The 19,224-nt window shown below is 39.2% G+C and overlaps 1 pseudogene; it reads left to right on the forward strand.

Annotated features, from left to right (window-relative positions):
* Nucleotides 1-260: 260 nt before the first annotated feature.
* Nucleotides 261-17,213, forward strand: LOC141017019 (sodium- and chloride-dependent GABA transporter 2-like; annotated as a pseudogene).
* Nucleotides 17,214-19,224: the final 2,011 nt, after the last annotated feature.

The following is a 19,224-nucleotide window of genomic DNA, read 5'->3' on the forward strand; positions in this document are numbered from 1 at the left end:
TCTGTGTAACAGAGTGAAATGTTTTTTTTTTCATGTGTCGAGCTGTATCAAATGTTAATTATAGATCCACGTTGTCATAAACATTCAAACCAGCAGTGTTATTCGCATTCTTGCACTTCAGTATTTGCGCTTGTAGTGAAAAGGATTCAAGAAATTGTTTTGCACTTTTATATGAGCCTGTATTTGTTAATTACTCAGGCATCCAGCTTACACTATGAATGAAATCATTGTCATCACATTTCAACACAGCAGACCTGCTGATGGAGCCAGCAAGTAATCCAGACAAGAATGATGACAACAATCAAAATGATGCTCTGGCAAAGTGTAATAAGAGAGGCCAGTGGGCCAACAAGAGGGAGTTCATTTTGGCAATAATTGGAGAAATTGTTGGTCTGGGCAATGTTTGGAGATTTCCCTATCTGTGCTTCAAAAATGGAGGAGGTGAGACTGTGATTGAAAGTCTTCCTGTTTTGTACTTCAAACCTCAGAAGAGAACAGACTGGAAGAATTGTATTGAATCATTAACATTTAGTGTTTTGTACTTTGCTAAATTGTTTCCTGCAGGGGTTTTCTTGATCCCCTATGTTTTGATCCTGCTCACCTGTGGGATCCCCCTCTTCTTTCTGGAGGTATCAGTGGGACAGTTAACTGGTGAGGCTGGAATCACATGTTGGGGGAGAATTTGTCCTTTTTTTCTAGGTATTGATAATTTAGCTACACATTCAACACAGTGCAAGAAGTATTTCTAATCTGTCCTACATTACTTGTATGTACTTAATGTTGAAACTGATCCTATTTTCATCAATAGGTTTGGGCTACAACGAGTTGATATTACTTTACATGGTGATGTATTATATTGTCATCCTGGCCTGCGCCTTCCTCTACCTGTTCTCCTCCTTCCACACTGTACTGCCCTGGACCAGCTGTAACAACACCTGGAACACAGGTACACATCTGCATTTCATTGGTGCCATAACATCATATACAGTAGGTATAGAAGTACAGAGAATGGTAACACATGACACATGTTTGTTTTTTTTCCCATAAGAGGTGCTAGAAATGTATTGACTTTTTATTTTTATTCACAAGGCTTACCGAATATCAACATTGTGGCAATTTAAAAAATATTCTAGCTGCTCTAACTTGTTTCTTTTTATTCTTCCTCTGTAAGAGAACTGCATTGATAACCATCAAAACGATTCATTTTATGACCAAATAAATGAAAATGCAACATCTTCAGCAAGAGAGTTCTGGCAGTAAGTACTGATATGATATGAACTATTTTGAGTCATAAAAATATATATGTTGACATCATTTTCTTCCTGCACACAGGAGGAGAGTCCTGGGATTGTCTGGAGGGATTGAGGAGATGGGAAGTATCCGCTGGGACCTGGCTGGATGTCTTGTGCTAAGCTGGGTCATTTGTTACTTCTGTGTCTGGAAAGGTGTGAAGTCATCAGGAAAGGTGAAATCATTTCCTTAATCATACTCATGAAACTTCAAATACATAAACACTTCATGCAAAATCTTAATACTAAACCGTTGTGCCAAAATGAAACACTGTTGAATGCAGAATGTATTGGTGCTCCTCTCTCAGGTCGTCTACTTCACAGCCACCTTTCCTTACATGATGTTGATCGTATTGCTGATCCGTGGTCTGACACTGCCAGGAGCTGCAGATGGAATACGATTTTACCTTTCTCCTGATTTGACCCGTCTTGCTGATCCTCAGGTGAAGTGTATGTGTGAGTCATGATGAGTGGATGTATAAGTGATCCTGTACAGAACTCTACTTGGCTGACACTGCATGACACTGGGCCAATCCCAATGAGACTGGTAGGGTTTAGGGGACTGAACAATAGTGTGCATTACAAGTCCTGCAGAACCAAGTGTGGAAACTGCGGCAAAATCCACTCACAGCCAAGGAAGGTTTCTGTATGGGCACTTGAATGAAACTTTCTTTCTTTTTATGAGAAATGTTTGACACCTGACAAGCTCTCATTCAGAGCTGCTGAATCAAGTTGGTCACATATGCTGACAAGAACAGTATAAAGATAAAATACCTAAATAAATATTTAAAGGCATATAACAGTTGAAACTCATTTAACTGTTTTTAGGTGTGGATGGATTCTGGGAGCCAGATATTATTCTCCTTGGTTGTCTGCCAAGGTTGTTTGCCGGCTTTGGGAAGCTACAACAAATATAACAACAACTGCTACAAGTAAGAAAAAGAACGAGTTTCTATGCACTTTGCTGTGATTCTGTTGCTTGTTTACATGATGCAGGATATAATACATAATAATCTTTTCTTATTCCAGAGACACGTTTGCCTTGTGCATACTAAACAGTGTAACCAGCATTGTTGCCGGCTTTGCAGTCTTCTCTGTTCTCGGCTTCATGTCGTATGAGTTGGGTGTCGACATCTCAATGGCGGCTGAATCAGGTATGGGATGGTCTGTTGGCAAACATTGTGTTGCTTCATTGTGCTCCTATTAAAAACAGTGAATAATCAACCAAAATGTTTTTGTTTACGACTATAAAAATATACAAACTGCATTTACTTACTCACAAAGTCTTAACTGTAAATTAAACTATAAAACCTCGCTAGAACCAAGATTTTGCTTTTGGTAAAAAATTAAGAGACCACTGCAAAATTATCAGTTTCTCTGATGTTACTATTTAAAGATATGTGTTTGAGTAAAATGAACATTTTTGTTTCATTCTATCAACTACTGACAACATTTCTCCCAGATTCCAAATAAAAATATTGTCATTTAGAGCATTTATTTGCAGAAAATGACAAATGGTCAAAATAACAAAACAGATGCAGTGTTTTCAGACCTCAAATTAAACAAAGAAAACAAGTTCATATTCATTTATAATCAACACAATACTAATGTTTTAACTTAAGAAGAGTTCAGAAATCAATATTTGGTGGAATAACCCTGATTGTCAATCACAGCTTTCATGTGTCTTGGCATGCTCTCCACCAGTCCTTCACATGTTGTTGGGTGACTTTATGCCACTCCTGGCGCAAAAATTCAAGCACCTCAGCTTTGTTTGATGGCTTGTGACCATCCATCTTCCTCTTGATCACATTCCAGAGGTGTTCAATGGGGTTCAGGTCTGGAGATTGGGCTGGCCATGACAGGGTCTTGATCTGGTGGTCCTTCATCCACACCTTGATTGACTTAGCTGTGTGGCATGGAGCATTGTCCTGTTGGAAAAAAAACAGTCCTCAGAGTTGGGGAACATTGTCAGAGCAGAAGGAAGCAAGTTTTCTTCCAGGATAACCTTGTATGTGGCTTGATTCATGCGTCCTTCGCAAACACAAATCTGCCCGAATTCAGCCTTGCTGAAGCACCCCCAGATCATCACCGATCCTCCACCAAATTTCACAGTGGGTGCGAGACACTGTGGCTTGTAGGCCTTTCCAGGTCTCCATCTAACCATTAGACAACCAGGTGTTGGGCAAAGCTGAAAATTGGACTAATCAGAGAAGATGACCTTACTCCAGTCCTCTATGGTCCAATCCTTACGGTCTTCTGCAAACCTCAGCCTGGCTCTTCTTTTCTTCTCATTGATGAAGGTCTTATTTCTAGCTTTACATGACTTGAGCCCCTAGAAGCCTGTTTCGAACCGTTCTCATTGTGCACTTCACCCCAGCTGCCATTTGCCATTCTTTTTGTCGGTCACTTGTTGTCCCCAATGTCTGCTGCTTGACCTTGTTCTTTTGAACCAATGTCTTAGAAATTTTACGGATGGAAGCAACCTGACGCTCACTGTATCCCTCTGCCAGTAAAGCCAGAATTGAACCCTTCTTTTCCTCACTCAAAACTTTTCTTTTCAACTCTTTTGGCATGGTCAGTAGTTATTTTTTGATTCCAATTACTTCTGAGGTACTACTAGCACTGTTTTTGCCATCCAGCTGGTCCTATTGCAAGAGGATAGTGATGAGCACAGCAGTGGTTTTTATACGTTTCCTCGTTAAATAAGATTTGGGTACAGGTGATCACCTAATCAGTACCTCATTAAGCAGAATGAGGTGTGCTTGTGTTGGAGTTCAACACTGGAATGGAATGGCTGTCATACATGTAGAGATGCTGATTTCAGAAAAATTTGCAGTGGTCTCTTTTTTCCAGAGCTGTATTGTTACGACCCAGCTCGTCAAGGGGAAAAGAAGTAACATAAAACCAGGTGTACTTAGTAATTTAAGGTTATTTATTCAGCAAGGAGACGGCATGTAAACAAAATACAACCAACAAAGGCAACTCTCAAAAGGTAAAGAGCCTGGGAGTGCTGTTTAACTCAAATAAACGAATAAAAACCAAAAGAGGACTTGCAAAAGGCGAGCTACTACACTTAACAGAAACAAAAAGGGAAATAAACCTCCCTGACTACTTCCAAAACCAAAACAGTCAAAAACAGCACTCCTGCACCTAAATGAGACTAACAAAGGAATACTGCAGGTGTGTGTGATCAGGATCTAATAACCACTATATCTGGCCCAGTACCCAGATAATGTTTCTAGTGCCTCAGTTTTACACACAGTCTAATCAGTATAGTTCTCACAACAATCTGGTGCTGCTCCAATCAGGATCCTCAAGGTGCTGGCCAAGAAGTGGGAGGGATCACCCGAGTCCTGATGTCACACCCCCTGCTTGACAGACAAAATGTTACACCAACCCCAAGAGAGGCTGGAATTTGGCGACGGCCGTAACATGTATATATATATTCTTATACATATATATCTATAATAATAATAATAATTATTATTATTTTGGTTATAGCAGCTTTAATAACAGTTAATGGTTGATATATAATAGCACTTAAAGCTATAGTTGGTGATGTTGGAGAGCTAGCAAGATTTGACAGTGGCACCTCCTTTAAGCTCCACCTCCTCCTCCCCCTCCCGTCAGTGCTCCGTCCAAAGCCACGCCCCCACACACTTGAACGCGCATCTGACAGTACGAGTCAGCAGGGCAGAGGAGAGCCCAGTATTTCAGCACATTTTGGACATCAACCAAACTACCTCATGTACCACCAGATGCGTCGAGTACAAACGCTCAATGCTCCGTGCAGGAAGCACAGATCCTATAAGTTAGATAAGCAGTATGTACCGACGACCTGTAACGTTACTGGCTTACACCGACAGAGAAGCTAATGTTAGCATTAGGCTAATACGAGCTACAAAAGTAGCTAAGTTGGCTAACGTTACATATTTCATGAAAATAACAAATCCCCCCCCCGATGCAAAACAAATAATTACCTGTCCAACAGGTAATTCTGCCATTGTTCTCTCCTGCTAACTCCATATGGAGTGTGCTGAATATTTCAGGCAACGGTGACACGTGATGAGTGCACGCAGGGAGGAGGGGGGGGGGGACAGAGGGGTGCGTGGACAGGACGAGACATGAAGGCATCTGATTGGTTCTTTCCACTCACACCGAGAGGCAGGGATTGGTCAGAGTTTTTACAGGCCTGCAGCTGCCACAGAGGTCTGATTTTTTTCGTTCCTTTTTCTGAACACATTATGTATTGACTACTCTCAGGATGGAAGGACCATTTCACCCAGTATAACAAAAAGTGTTTCTGAACAAGATTACCAACTATAGCTTTAAGTCAAACCTATCTTGCCATCTATGTTGGACCCTTTGCAGGTCCAGGCCTGGCATTCATTGCCTATCCTCGGGCAGTGGCCATGATGCCTTTACCTCAACTCTGGGCTGCCTTCTTCTTCATTATGATAGTCTTCCTTGGACTGGACAGTGAGGTAAAGCGTGACAAGGAACTTTTATTTTTTGCTGATTCTGGTGGCCTCTGTGGACAACAGATGACGATGCTGAAAATTGAACTTGTTTAAGTGTTGTACGGTTCTGCCAGACTACAGAGCAGCTTCTTTTTTCCTCAGGATGTGAGACTCCTCAAGTCGTCCACAGCACTCTGCCTTGAAAAATAGTTTAATGACTTATCAGATAAGTCTGAATCTGACCCAATGACAGGCATCAAGAATAACTATAATAATTTTACAGAAATAGCCAATCTTCTTGCTGATGGTCTTGTGTGCTTATGTGGGTCATTTAGAGGCATCTTAAATTGAGACTGTCCTTGTAGTATGTTTAATAACATTCCCTTATAGTAAAGGCCTCATAGTGCCTGATTTACTTAACTGTAAGTAGAAATGTAGAAGGTGTAAAATATGTGAACAGGAGCCATTTTATCTTTTACCCACAGTTTGTGTGTCTGGAAGCCTTGGTGACGTCCATATCAGACCTGTATCCATCCTTCTTTCTCACTGGTCATCGACGTAAACTTCTTCTGCTCTTCATCTGTGTTGTGTCCTTTTGCATTGGCCTGATTATGGTGACTGAGGTAAGAACATCGCTGTAAAAAGTATCCAAAAGCCATACATACATACAGTAAGAGTACAGATATGTTTAAATTTCTTTGGTAAAAGTGAAAGTCACCCATCCAAATAGTACTTGAGTGAAAGTCTTTAAGTATCAGATATAAAGGTACTTGTACTGCTTCATGCAACATTAATAGGGAGTTTTGGGTTACATTTGGCTGTCAACAATAATTAAAGATTCAGGGATAATTATTAATTATGATAAATAATAAGATCCAATTTACATTAGATCACCTCAGGGCACCACCCTTGAAGAAGGGAAAAGATAGCCAATTCATCAAATCAGTCTCAGAATAAGGTACTAAACTGTCAGTTTGTAACTCTGATTAATAACTAACTTAATAACTACAACCAATATTACCATATTGCTCTCAGCAGCTGTTAGGCCTACAAGAATCCAGAAGTTCAGAGTCCATTTTGAAATCCACAATGAACGACTTCATCTGTGGGTCCCAACATACTTAAGTATCGAAAGTAGTTTTCTGGCAATATCAGAAATGTACTTAAGTACAGTACTTCAGTTAATGTACTTAGTTACATTCTGCCACTGAGTATGAGTTTATTTGCTTCACTTGTGAACTTAAAACTGCTAATAAATTCTGTACCTGTCTTTCTCTGTGTCAAATCAGGTCGATCTCAGGTTTCACCTCTGAACAAAACATATTTTTTCTGCCTCTTTCTTCTCTGTTATGTGCTCTAGGGAGGACTTTATGTATTTCTGCTGTTTGACTACTACGCCTGCAGTGGAATGCCAATTATGCTTTTTGGCATTTTGCAGTCCATTTGTGTGGGATGGATATTTGGTGAGCAACAAAATCATTTTACTCAAGGGCAATCAAAAGCTGAAGTAGCACATGTGCTTTCAAGAATGTGGATTTAAAAGTACAGAATATTCTAGTAACACCAGTGCTTGGTCGCATTCTTTAAAGGTTGATAAAGCTAATATTGTGTTCTGTCTGCAAGGTGCTGATGATTATTACAAGAAAATAAAGGAAATGATTGGCTACTACCCCTCGCCTTATATGAAATATTGCTGGAAGTTCTTCACACCATTGGCCTGTGCTGTAAGTAAATCTATGTGAAGCTCAGGAGACAAAGTCAAGACTGGACAGGAAGATTAAAGTAATCTGTGTTGACTAAAGTGTATACTGTTCATTGATGTTTCCTGGATGTATCTTCTTCTTTAACAGGGAACACTGCTTTTCTCTCTGATCAAGTTCACCCCTCTGAAATACAACAACACCTACCAGTACCCCTGGTGGGGCTACGCCATTTGAATATTTTTTGTTCTCTCTTCGGTTCTCCCGACTCCTCTGATGCTTCTCTATAATGTGGCAGTAACACCGGGAACAGTGACACAAGTAGGTTTATCTACTGACAGCACAGCGTACATGGAGGAACGGCTGAAAAACTAGTTTGCCAACATTTACTGAAGGCTATGTTCAGACCGCAGGCCAATCCCATCTGTTTCTCAAATCAGATCTGAAAGATGAAGTGTCTGCACTAGACAATCATATCAGATTTTTGGGTCCAGAAATCGGCAACAAATTTGCATGGGTTGCTATGGTAACGACGTAGGCATGAGTAACTCAGTATGCTGGTAATGCGCCTTTCCAACAAGCATGATCAATCATCTCGCTCTTCAAACAACTCCACAGATTCTGTGTGTTGTCTTCCATACCTCTTTGCTAGTAGCAGCCTGAATTCTGCTCGCCCTGTTGCACTTCCGTCTCTCTGTTGTCGTTGTGTGTTGCATTGTGAGCGACACAAAAGACACTTTGAAATCCAATATAAGCAGGTACAGACACGTCTGTAATCTGGTTTGATTGCATTTCAAAAATCACATTTCATGTGTTTTTTGTGCTTTCCAGAGTTTCTAAAATCAATCTGGATAAAATGTGGATATGTCAAAAATAGATTTGTGCTGGCAATCACAACATAACAAAGTAGTTTTGATAGACCACTTTGTTGCACTCCAACCACTCGACTCCAACCCACCTATCTGATCGAAGTTCCCCCTAGAGAACGTTTATTGTAATGGCTCCCAAATTTCTATACTCTGCACATACTCCGTATTCACATATGTACTATGTGAGCTGACTGACAGACATTTTCACTATCACAGAAGGAAAATTTCAGGTTTTCACAGGGGCACTATTTTCTTGTACCTTGAGGTCTGTTACAGTGCAAGTGATCGAAGTCTAATTCAGTGGCTACTTTGGTCTTTCTACAGAGACTGAAAGCTTTATGCACTCCAGCAGCCAACCTGCGTGATTCATCACCAAAGAAGACTCTTGACCCTGAACACCTCCATCCAATTCAGAGCTGTGTGCTTTAACTGAAACACCAAAAAACTGACACTTCTGAAGGTGAGTCACGCAATAGAGACATCAGTGATTTGATGCTCAAAGTTTAAGGGACCATAGCGATGTTGTGATTGGTGTAGGGGACTGAGTAATTTGGCATTTCTGTTTCAGGACTTAAATGGTCTTCTCTGTCCTTCAGTGTTGACAATGAAACAGAAAAGGCCATCAATAGGGTTAGGCCAGTAATAATTGCTATTTGTCTTCATCCTCACAGAAACCGATTGTTTTGCACCCCTAGGTGAAGACCTCATGAGTGCAGTGCTCCCCTGGATTCAGCAAATTGTCACAACATGAAATTATGTAACTTTGTTTCTGCATTGTGTGCACAGAATAATGGATTATATATATTATGTATGAGATCATATATGTGTAACTTGAAATAAAATTGTGAGCTTGTTCAACAGCTGTGACTTAATCAGAATCAAAAAACAATAACTTAGATTTAGTTGTTCCCAGAGTTCATCTATTTATCAGAAGACTCACCATTGATTTGTGAGTGACAGTAGTCTTAAATCAGTTGTCCATTTTGGTGGCGGGTCTTATAACGAGGATTGTGTCTTTCAATCTAAAGGAGCCTTAGACATAAATGTGAGCTGTGTGATAATTTTGCCGTCACCTCTTATGTAATCTTGAGACTTTTCATCAAGTGTTGAGTAGTGTGAAAAGATGAATATTAATTATGTCTGGCTGGATGTGAGGGGAGAAGCATGTACATACATTGTAACCGACTTGAATTTGTAAGTGAAAAAATGCTTTATACACACACATATATGTGTGTGTGTGTGTGTGTGTGTGTGTGTATATATATATATACATAGACATATATATGTCACCTATGCATTTTCATATATTGATTAATAAAATAGATAAGTACAGTAAACACAAAACACTGGTGTGAAACTGCTGCCTTCAGAGGGAGGTGTTGTAACTTGTTATTATGTAATAAAGACACTTTTTGAACCAGAGTGGCCTGTTCTGTTTTTCTTTGATACAAAGATAAAATAAGGAGTGAATTTATCTATGAGACAGACATTGATCAGTGAAGACAGAATGTCAGGAGGGTCCTGTTGTCACTTGTTCCTAAGAGGTGTCGTTGGATGTTCCCAGACTTCTCAACGGAGTGGAACAACAAAAGATAATTACAAGCAGAATATTTACCTCTTGGCAAAACCACCACACACACACACACACACACACACACACACACACACACACACACACACACACACATTCTGAACTGTTGCTCAATCTCATTGTGTCGTCTAGCCAAACAGCACAAGTTCAGACAGCCCTTTGTTATGTACATCAGGAACATAGTGCATTCCACAATAAAGTGTTAACTGCAGTTTACACTGATGTGAGAAGGTGTTAAAGTAGGTGTTGTGACTTGTTATGATGTGGTTAAGACATCTCCTGTATTTCTTTGAAACTCTTGGCTGATGTTCTATTATTATTAAATTATCATTTAATATAATGAGGTAAAGATACACCAGTACCAACAAAAAATAGACACATAATCAAAACTCGGCTACTTGGCTAATCCGAGCTTTGGGGCATTTCTGCTGGTTTGGGATCTTTGGAAACTTAATGATAGTTTTAGACAGAATTTTGAGGAGTTTTTACTTTGAACCATAATGTAGCAAAACAGCTACAAATGCTGTTGCTAAATTGTTGCTTCAAGCCTTTAAATTTAGCTTTGACTAACTGACTTTAAGTAAGAATTGAATTAATTAAATCATTTATTGAAGTAAAACTCTTCAAGAAAAACAAATTCATGTACAGCCAAATAACAAACAAGGAACAAGGTATATTATGCTACGAAGTTTGTTGTAACCTCATTGTTATTGTATAAACGACTCTCCTCCAAAACATGACATTGGCATCATGATGCATGGAAAATATGGTGTCTGTGATGGCCCCATGTTATAAAGATACACAGATGGATATGGATAATATGGGATAATATAATGTTGCTGCTGATATTTGGGTCCAGGTCTAAGGTTTCCAATCATGTTTAAGAAACCTAATGTCAGTTACTTATTTTGATCATCTACTGATTTAATACACAGAAAGACAAGGTTGCAGAAAAAGAAAGAGAGGGACAGGGGATATATTGACAAATCTGCCTGAAAGTAAAACAATTTGCAGTACATAAACATTTGTCTAGTACTGGTACAGTAGTGTAGAAAATGCTCTGACTCCATTATTTACATGTTGGTGCATTATTTGCATACAGATTTGAGAAAAACAATACATTATCCTATAGAAAAGGTCTATTATTTCTATTCAAACTCAGAAATGTTCTATATCTGCCTCATATCTCAAATAGTTTAATTGTTCTCCCCTAAAATCTGTATCCCATTGCCAAAAAATAACAAAAACAAAAAAACAAAAAAACAAACAAACAAAAAAACAAACAAAAAAACAAACAAAAGGAACATTCGTGCTCTTGAACATACCATAAATCTGTCTGGATGCCATTAAATTGAATCCTTGACTGAACTGGTCTTAACAGAAAATTGAATATATTTTTAAGAAAATGTGACATTTGTGGTTTCTGCAAGGAGTGCTGGATCATGCCTGCTCAGCACCACACACCTGCAACACGCCTCATCTGGTTCAGAGTCAGCAGTCCTGCTCCTTGATCACCAGTCCAGGCTGAGACCTCCCTACCAGTTCCAGTTGGGGGCCTAGCTGACACCTGTTCCTGTGTTGCAGGAACCGGGTTAGCTGTTAGCTAACTCTTAGCATTGAGAGAGTTAGGAGAGCTGACTGACAACACGATTGCGGAGGAGTTCTTGTCAAAGTGTAAAGTAAAGGCACCACTGAAACTCAGTGATAATAGAGAACCTGATAACGTTAATGCAGTATTCTGCAGTTGTAATATATGTGTAGCCAAAGCATAAAGCTCTATCCTTATCCAAAAACTACTTAAAACAAATCACTGTCTGTTTGTAACCTTCTCTCTCCCTTTTTGGCTCATCGACTGCAAGGAGGACTTTATGTGCTTCAGCTGTTTGACTACTACGCCTGCAGTGGGATCCCATTGGTCATTTTTGCCATTTTGGAGTCTGTTTGTGTTGGATGGGTCTATGGTGAGCTGCACTCCTGTCTCATCCTGTCAGGTAGCACTCAGCAAGCATTTCACCATGTAGTGCCATGCAAACATTTATAATGATATGCTTTCATTTTACTATAAAAAAACCCCCTGATAATAACATGAATATCTGTCTCCAAGGTGCTGATTGTTTCTACAATAATACTACGGATATGATTGGCTACCACCCACTACCTTATATGAAATATTGTTGGAAGTACGTCACTCCATTTGCAGCTACAGTAAGTATATAAAGGGATTTTTTTCCCCCTCTAAGTTACAGTGGTAACAGAACAGAACAGACTTTATTTCCATCACTAAGCTCCATTAACACGGCTTCAGTTTTACTTAACAGTTGTGTATATTTTTTCACAGGGCATTTTGCTCTTCTCTCTGGTCAAATTCAGCCCTCTGAGATACAACAACACCTACGAGTACCCCTTGGGGGACATCTAAACTATATTAATCCACAGGTGTCTCAAGTGTATAGAGGGTGATAATAATGGGATGAATTCAGATACATTTTATGTGTGTTGTTTTTTGTTTTGATTATTGCTATTCTTAATCTTAAGGTTTACATACAATCCTAAAAGGGGTCAAGAATAGTTCAATAAAACTCTGAGTGCAGCTTTATTCTTTGGTCATTGTCTGCAAAAGGCATGGACTCTACATGTAAAATAAACCCTGAAAGACAAATTCTCTGCTGAGTTCACTTAATTTCACTTCTTTAACATTTTGTCTTTCTGTGTTTGAAACTTGTCTGAGAAACATGATGTGTTCTGGGGTTGCACAAGGGAGCTGCTTATTACTCTTGTTATACATGCTGCCACTTGTTGACTTCATTATAGAGCAATAGATATGCAAATTACATGCAGCTGTAAATCTCTGCAGAACCATGTGATGCTGCAGCTATAAACTCCATTAACCCTAACCTGTCTCTTGGGAATAAATAAATGGATTAGCAATAATTTCATAAAGTGAAATGAGGATAAAACTGATTGACCCTAAAACAAAAAGAGAAATGCTGTTATTATAATAATATTAAATATTACATAATATATAATATTGATAAAGAAGTGTGTTAGCCAGATTCAATCTAAGCTTCAAGTCACAGTAACAAGACTACAAAACTCAGCTTTTACCATTAGAAACATAGCTAGTATGACCTTTTATAAATCACAAAGATCCAGAATAACTGATTCATGCCTTTATTTCAGTCTGACTTGATTACTGTAATGTACTTTTGACTGATCTCCCATTCAAAACTCTGCAGCTCGACTATATAGCTCAAAACCAACGGGAGAGATCACGTTAGTCCTGTTTTTGCTGCTCTGCACAGGCTTCCTGTAACATTTAGAATTGATTTTAAGATCCTTCCCCTTATACACAAAGCCTTCAGTGGGCAAGAAACAAGCTACATTGCTAACTCCCTCGTTCATTATTTGCCTTCAAGAGCCCTGCAATCATCTGCTGCTGGCTGAAAGATCTGTGTAGAAATCTGTGTTTTATTTCATCTTTAGCAAAGGAATAAAAAAATCAAGTAATCGAATTAAGTAGAGTATTAACTTCATGCTCAGTTTGGGTGAAAAAGAAGCAGTTTTAACTGCAGATTTGAAGAGTTGATCACTGAGATAAAAATAACTCACCCCTGTGATAACTCGCATGATTAAATACTGGTTTCATAGGGGAGGAATAAATTAAGGAATACTTTATTTAACAGATAGTGCTCAAGACAATGTCGAGCCTTTTGTAAACAAATTGAGGTTTTGATAAGACTTTACAATAAGGGTACATTAATTAACATTAGTTAATGCAGTAAAAAACAGTTCACTAATGAGTCTAGTAATCATTTACCAGTGCTTTTCATGTTAACGTAGGTATTCATGATACATTATTTAATATTTTAAAAAGATGCTATTAGTTTTAGTTAATACGACCATATACCAATATTTGTTAGAAACTTAATTAACCATAAAAATGTTAACAAAAGAAATTTGTTACAGTAACTTAAGTGCTTTTTATTGTATTAATTAACTGTTAGTTACTGCTTCTTACTGTATTAACTTATATCATAGCATCTTCAGAAACTATTGAATTTTGTATAAATTAATACTTTAGTTCATATAAAAAGCATTAGTAAATGATAACTAGACACATTAAATGTTATTGTTAATGTTTATTACAGCATTAACTCATGTTAATTAATGTACCCTTATTGTAAAGTGTTACTGATGTTTAAGACATGCCCAACAGTTTCTTTAACATTAATTAAAAATCACTATTTTCAGAAAATCCTCTGCAGCCTCTACTGAGCCGGGCACAGTTCTCTGATTTGTCCAGCAGAGGGGGATAGATGTTAAATATTAGATCACCAAGGCAACTGTCCCGTCCAGTCAGCAGCTGTGAGGGGGCATATCTTATAATGTCCTTTTTATACATTATAAATACATAATGTGATCACAGACTGTGTAGTTTAGCGTGTTTATCAGTTGGTCTATACTGACTGAAGGTTCAGACATGTTGCTGGGTGGTTAACACAAAGAAATTTAAGGTTCAAACAAATAACGTGTAACTGTAAATGTAGGATACATTAACAGTATCTTACTGTTTTGTGAAAAAGGCCAAAAGCCCTGAAACATCTTACTTAACTTTCAATTGAATTCTTCTCAAAGGATCTACCAACATGCACCTGTAGCACACAAATACACAAAGTGACACACAACACCTCTAGATCCAGATATTAATAGACTGTTGGCACTTTGCCTCTTCTATTCCAGGGAGACACATGAAGTCGCCTTTTAAAACAAACAAACAAAAGACTTCTGGTGCTTTGCAGTACTTTTAAGTACCACAGTATTTGTGATACAACACTGATGACGTCACAGCATCATTAACAGTGTCCAGAAGATTCAGACGGTCTCGCCATGTACAGTCTGAAATACCTGCATCCACTGCATCAGGCAGTCATCAGTACTGTGTACCAAGTGCATCACTTTGTGTTGACAGCTGATGGGGACATAAGAGCTTCGATGAAAACACAGTTTTAAAGAGCTCTTCAACATGTGCGGTTTAAAGCATTATAATGGGAGAATCCTGTGATATCAGAGTAGATGATTATGTTGCATAATGCCACATCAAAAGAGCATATACCCTAGGACACACACAGTCAACTTTATTCATATTCTTTATTGTTGGTGAGGATGTGAGGCACTTTTGTTGTTAAATGTCTGTCTTTGACTGTAAATAATGTAATGTTGCGATGTTTTTGTTTTACACAGAAACACAGAAACAATGTCCCAAAGAAATAAAGTAAGTAATAGTAATGTGAATAAAACTCACAATAACGTTGACTTGACAAGCAACAGTCATCCATATACAACACATCCGCAGCTGCAACACCGTCTCAATGGATCAATGCCATGATTACATCTACTGTAGAAGGCACCTGTGCAAGTCAGCCCAGCGATAACTATATCCAATCACTGCCATAAAATATAGTGAAATGAAAAAAATGAGGGAATAACATCAACAATGTTAGCTAAAGAAAATGAATCAACCATCAGATGTTAAGACAAACTGCCTTAGTGATGCCAAGTTAGAGTTCACACGAGTTCGTGAGTCAAGTTTTACCAATCACGACTCAGTCTGAGCATAAGGTTCAAATATCAATACGTGAGAACATGAATTAAACTGGAGCAGAGATGAGATGATTTCTTTTCATTTATCCACGTTATTTTAAGACAAACTCAAATTATTGATTTGATTTTTCTCCATTCTCTTAAAATGATTGATTCATACATTTCACACAATTAAATACCACACCTGTCCACCTCCTGCAGGATTATTCTCCACAGGATCATCAATCATAGAAAAGTACAGTAGCCAACCACACACATTAGAAAAGTGCAGTAGGCGAATTCACAGCAACCCAAACTGCACATTGTCCAAGAGTACAAAGGGAGGAGACATTAGAAACAACAGCAAGCAGCACCAAACCAGCAAATGAGACACAATGATCTGAATACATCGTAATACATTCTGAGTTCACAGTGCATGCTGATCACATCTACCAGAACAATAACAGTTTACATGCATATGTTGTTGGCTGTTGCTTATTCTTAGTTTAAAATGTATTGTACATGTCAGGTTCTGGATTAGTCCACAGTGTCCCCAAAGGAAACATCTATGTTTACCATAATGATATTTGAGAATAAGAAGTTACCACTACTTCTACTACTACTAATAATAATGATAATAATAGAGTAGCAACTGATGTATTTCACCTATATTCAGCTTCCATTAGTTCAAATAAGAAGTTCCTCATAATGAAAGTGAACATATAAAAATATATTGTATGATTCTGTAAAATCCTTCAATAATCTTAATCTAAATATTCCAAATTAATTGCACTGGCTTTTACCTTCAGATTTCAGTGACTGTCAGTGAATCTGAGGCAGTTAATACTGAAATGGTTGTATGTGAATTTTCTTTATAAGTTCCTTGACCTTCATGTCATATCTAAAATGTCGTGGAGCACCTACAATACGAACCTCTCCCAAAACCCGATACCGATTAAAATGTCACAGCCACTTTGAGGAAGAAAAATCTGAATCTTACTTTCTCAAGATCCACCTGATAAACATAAAACTGAACTCGACAGGCCGGGGGGGAAAATGCAAACAAACGCTCGTGTATCTGACGGGCCTACAATTTATCTGGGGACATTTTCCGATAATGTACTTTTCTTTTGCAAATTTAACACGGACCCACCGCTGGGAGAAAAATGGGACAAGGTGTGCGAGCTGAAAGCCTTAAGACTGTGTGACAACCGTGATAAATGCAGCAGGCACTGACACGGCTATGGAAAGAGACAAAAGATACCTTTGTCTTGTCACAATAATCCTAATCTGTTTGAAGATGGGGCCGCATTAGAGAGAACGAGGGAGAAAGGAAGGGAAAAAAACACACACAGGAATGGAAGCAGATTCCTGGTCAGCAGTGATAAATGTTGCTACATCACAAACGCGGCTCAGTATGATGTTTCTCTCTAATGGCCTGATTGCTCAATTAATTCTGTGGCCCGTTCTTTGCCGGCCCCCTTTAATGTGGAAACAGCTATATTTTCTCCCAGATTAGTATAGATACAGGCTGACAGTCTGCACTGCTCAAGGTATTTGGGAGGTATAATTCATTCATAATGCCACAATGTGCCCCATCTATCATCTCAGGTTTTTCATCCGCTAACTTGCCGCTCGCTCCCTCCTCTCATTCCAAGCTCCTGGCTCTTCAGGGGCGAGTGGTGGAGGAGGTGGTGGAGGAGGTGGTGGTGGAGGGGGGCTAAACTCAACCCTGAATGGTGTGTGTTTGTATATGTGTGCATACATATGTGCGATTTAGCAGGGTGAGGTGTGTGAAGATGTGAATTATGTGTGTGTGTGTGTGTTCAGGGCGTGTGTGGGGCAGGCAAGGTTGTGAGGTCGGCAGCTTCTCCCCTCCTGATGAATTAGCTGGCATATGCAAGCGATGAATTACCAGGCAACGAGAGTCAATTATCCAAAAGAAGGGAGAAAAAAAAAAAAACATGGACCCCGCGCCTGTGGCCCCAGGGTCCCTTTTCCAATTCAGAGAGTGATTTCCCCCAAAATGTAGAGGGGAAGAGAAGAGAAGCGGGGATGATGAGGAGAGAGAGAATGAATGAAACCACAGTAGATGTGTGTGTCCCTCATCTCACACTCCTCACGCACCTTTTTTCCTCCATCGTTTCCCCCCCCCCGATCAAATCCAGAAGGCAAAGCGCAGTGTGAAAATGCAAAAGGCTATTATCAGGCCTTCAGAGTGCACGAATGCCACTTATGATGGATGAGTGTGGGATTTAGAAAGGCCTCCTGTCAACCACCGGCCGTTTCCCCTACTTAACCGGCCCTCTCTTTTTCCTCACTTGTCTCTTGTATCGAAAACATAACAGGCCCCTGGTTGAAACAGACCTAAGTGGAAGACATTTGTAATATATTGAAGTGCCTGTACACATTTACTCGCAGTGTCCCCTGCTGTTTTTGCCACTTAATTTCTCACCTCTTCTGGAGACTCAGTGGCGGACTCAGGATTTTTGAGGGGCAGGGGCAAAAAAAAACTAAAGGGCACCAGCTGAATGTGGTGAGGGCACCAGTGCACTGAAAGACGTGACATATTTGTAGTGCAACAGTTGAAGTTGACCCTGGTTAAGATTAACATTTTTCATTATGTAATTTTGACCAGTCCACCTCTGTAAAACACATGGGGAAATATTAACTATTTGACTGGAAGGGCAGCAGAGACGACACTTTATCACCTTTTACCTACCATAGGGGCATTCAAGTGGGCACTTTAGCTGCGTTTTGTCGAACATGAGGGCAACAGGGAGAGGGAGGGTGGGGGTGGTTGGAGTTTTTCTGGTTTATTATGTGAACAAGAGGAAAGGTGAGCTCGTTGGCAGAAATCTATATTGGTTTTCAGTGTCTGTGATTGTGTTTAAAGATGTAACAGACAGCACCAACTGTCGGAGAAGAAGAGAAGGAGAACAGGAAGTCCCACTTTTTGAAACCGAACTCAAAGCTCAACAATGAGGAGAGAGAAATCAAGAGATTTAACAGAAGCGCTTCATTTTTAATGCACAAGAGGACAATAACTCTTGGAATCTACTGCATCATATCCACTGACGTCAGTCCAAATCACCGGATGAACCTGGCCGCGAGTGTTTATCTTTCAAAGGGTTGCTTCTGATAGACCAATTTAATCTCAGTGGTTGGACTCGCAGTGTAACCAAACTGCTTTAACACCATAAGAGAAAAGAGGATAATATAAGCTCATAGTGGAAGAGTGCAGCCAAACGTCATTAACGGTTTTCAATCCCAAACTTTATGACTGCCAAAAGGAAACACAATACCATTAACAAAAGATTCTTAAGTTATAAGTATGGATGCAGACGTACGGTGGAGTGAATCAAATGCTTGGAGAGAGTTCTGTGTGAGATGGAAAAGAGGGATATAAGAATAAAACAAAAGACAATTATATCCTGAGGTTTAGCTGGCACTGAAAACGCTCTCTGCTGTATTATGAAAGTAACACTTGAAATGAACCCTTGACACAAACACACTGCGGCACAGCAGGCAGATATTTAGCAATGAAATCAGTCTCAAATGCTGCAAAAATGAAATGCTCAGAATATTCTTCAAACATCTTTTAAGGAAAGTCTGAGAATACCTGTTAATATGATCCAGTGACGGGATACTTCTGCAGGTACCACAGTGCACTGACAAAGGTCGTGGAGTAGCTTGGCTAATAACAAATATTATATGAACAAATTGGTACAAGGC

This window comes from Pagrus major, chromosome 21, assembly GCF_040436345.1.
Source record: "Pagrus major chromosome 21, Pma_NU_1.0".
NCBI classification, from domain to species: Eukaryota; Metazoa; Chordata; class Actinopteri; order Spariformes; family Sparidae; genus Pagrus; species Pagrus major.